Below are 3,091 nucleotides of genomic sequence, written 5' to 3' on the forward strand. Positions count from 1 at the left end.
GATACATATTTATAGTAATCGACATTTAGTGTATCAAATATACAAGTTAAACATGATCTTTATATAAACTGCACTTTGTATTTAAGTAATTCCTTTGTAAGCAATATGTAGGTAGTTAAGATCACTTAGTAGGTAACCAATAACATCATCAATTAAGAACTTTGACCGGGAAGTACCGATCCCCGATGAAGGAATACTTTTCGCTTATCCACTTTCCGTTTCTACTTGTTCAATTATCATCGCGCGTTAGCAGATTCTTATTTAAATAAGACATTGAACAGTCTTAAAATTCAAGTATGGGTAATCAAATCAACAAATATCGAAAATGTATGCATAAATAATGAATCAGCACATTGCTGAGATATGCTAATCACACCGCTAGGTGGTTCTATTTCTGGATTCTGTTGCCTTTTAAGGGTCGGTTCGCAACGTTCTAAGCCCGAACTGGTTAAGATATATTCTTTACGATGGATTTTCTGCTGACCCATCTACAGTAAATATTTCATATTAATTTTTTTCTTTGGATTGTGCAATCTTCAGCAACTCCGGTGGCATGCCAAGGCTATATGTATAGCCATATTATCGTAGATATATCGCATCGGGGCTTGGCTCTTGCTGACAATCGGTTTATTTGGCAATCGGTTTTTGCTGAATTCTGTTGAACCGCTTTTAATTGTGGCGAAGACAACAACAATCCCGAATTGGCAACCGGTTCAGGGTGATCTAATCTAAGGGTTTTGCTAGCGGGTTTTGGGTATCTGTCTTTGTTTCTATGTCTTCTTTTTTTTATGTTTTTAGTCCGATTTGTCCGATTTGTCCGATTTGGCCAACACCTGTCGGCACGTCCGTATGCGAAACACACTGCGGGAGCTCCCCTGGATTTTTGCCTTGGCTATCTTAGCTATTGGCCAACTGGGCGCCCGGCTCGAAGTCCAGTTCGACCTTGACCCACCCAATAAGAGCACGTTGTGGCAGGTGCTTAGCTTGTTTTCGCTCGTTTCTGCCAAGTAAACAAATTTGACATGGGCTTTGGGAATGTGCCCATGCCAGAAAAACATACACCTCGTAAGTATGCCTATCTATAGGTTCGCATTTTTAATTAAGTCAGAAGTTTACTAACCTCTAGCTTGGTTTATTTTTAGGCGTCGTATATAGAACACGTTTGTTTATTTCGTATCTTGTTTCCGCATCTTAAGAGTAACTATTTTGTTTACTAGATTTTTCAAAAAAAATTTAAGTTGTTAAAAACTTTTTTAATATTGATACTTGTTGTCTTAAAAGTGTTAAAAATAAAACCATATTTAAAGATACATTTTAAGGAACATATGAAACATATAAAATAAGAGATTACGGCAATCAATACGTTAAGTTTCAAAAACAGATAATTTGCATATATATAGGACAACAAAATAGATAAGTTTATTAGGTATTCAATAAATTATATTTCTGAATTAGAAAATTTCTAGATCTACTCTCTAACACCTTTTGTCACTGCCTAAAAGTATTCCAAACAATCTCAAATAGCTAAGCTTTTTCAAAGGTTTAAATATAAAAAAAGCTTTAAGTCCACACAAGTTTTAGGAACCATAGATAGAATGAAACATGAATGAAATTATTTAATATTAGTTTCTGAATTTTTGCTCAAGTGCAATAGACTTCCACTTCAAATGTAAACAAATGACAGATGCAAGGTTAAAGATAAGCCCGGAATATAAAGCAACCTAGGAAATAGATGCGATGGGAACAATGCAGCTGGAACTATTAGTAGATTAAACCATCACACGGCAATCAATCGGAGCCGAACTTGAACTTTCAAATGGATTTTATTACAATGATTAGTTAAGATCGCCAGGTGTGATCTTTGTTAATTTCAGTTTCTAAAGCGGTAAACAATTTTGCAAACTTTATTATTTTGCACGATAAGATAGTTTTCACCTTGAGATGAAATGGCAGAGATTTAATGATAAGATCTAATATTTCTTTTTTTTATACACAATGAATTTAGGTATTTTCCGTTTACTTAGCCGGTAAACAATATTTTAGACCACATTTATTATTTTCTAAGATAGCATTTTAATGATAACCTTTTTTGGCGAGGGGATGTTTAAAAGAACCAGTTCTAAACAGCAGTTTCTATAGTATATCCACATGTTGTATGTGGGTCAACGTCAACCTCATAGAACTTGTTTTTGGGTCTGGCACTGCAATGAAATTGCCCCCGACACGTTCTGTCGTCCACCTCCATGGGATCCTCAACATGGCGAGCGTTTCGCTACACATGCTCGATCGTATGCATACCTTAGATGACTATATTAAATATAAACCTGTAGCTAACATTTTTAATGAGAGCGCGTGGCTACACCGAAAAAAACACTTGGTAATGAACATTATATTGATATTTTTGGAAGCAATTCAATATCATATCAAATTTGTAAATGTATTGTTCGTGACGTCTTGCTCATATTAAGATAAATCTAAAAAAGTTTATAGTCCTTTTATACTCGTCGCAGATCTATAAAATATTCTGCTTTCATTTTGCGATAGATCTTGTTTTCGGCATAATCTAATTTGCAAATTTTGTGATCTGTTGTTTATGACCAATATGGCTTTCGTGCGAACTTTGAACATATAATCAGATAGTTTTGGTGTTTTTATTTTAAAAAGTGGTCGAATACGTATTAGAGTTCTATAAAACATAAAACAGATTGTTATTATCATTAGATAATAAGGTATTATGTTAGATCAACCGGTAAGAAACTAATTATAAAGAAATGTTAGGATAGGATATATAACCTATAAGTAACATAAAATAGTCTATATTTCAAAAGCCGGCCATATTTTGTCTTAGAGGTATGTAGACATGCGATCGATTAGTTATTTTGAACCTAGTAATGTACTTCAAAAATACTCCCGGAATTGGGAACGCATTTCCGCTGCCATTAACCTGGAAGCCCCTTATCAACGAACGGAGGGCATCCAGAGTGCCCCACCTTGGCGATCTGCTATCTGCTGAGACCCATAGCTCGGACCATATACCATATAACATACACCACATATACCCCAGACCATCAATTCAGACAGCTGGCGATCC

Source organism: Drosophila suzukii, chromosome X (assembly GCF_043229965.1).
Source record: "Drosophila suzukii chromosome X, CBGP_Dsuzu_IsoJpt1.0, whole genome shotgun sequence".
NCBI classification, from domain to species: Eukaryota; Metazoa; Arthropoda; class Insecta; order Diptera; family Drosophilidae; genus Drosophila; species Drosophila suzukii.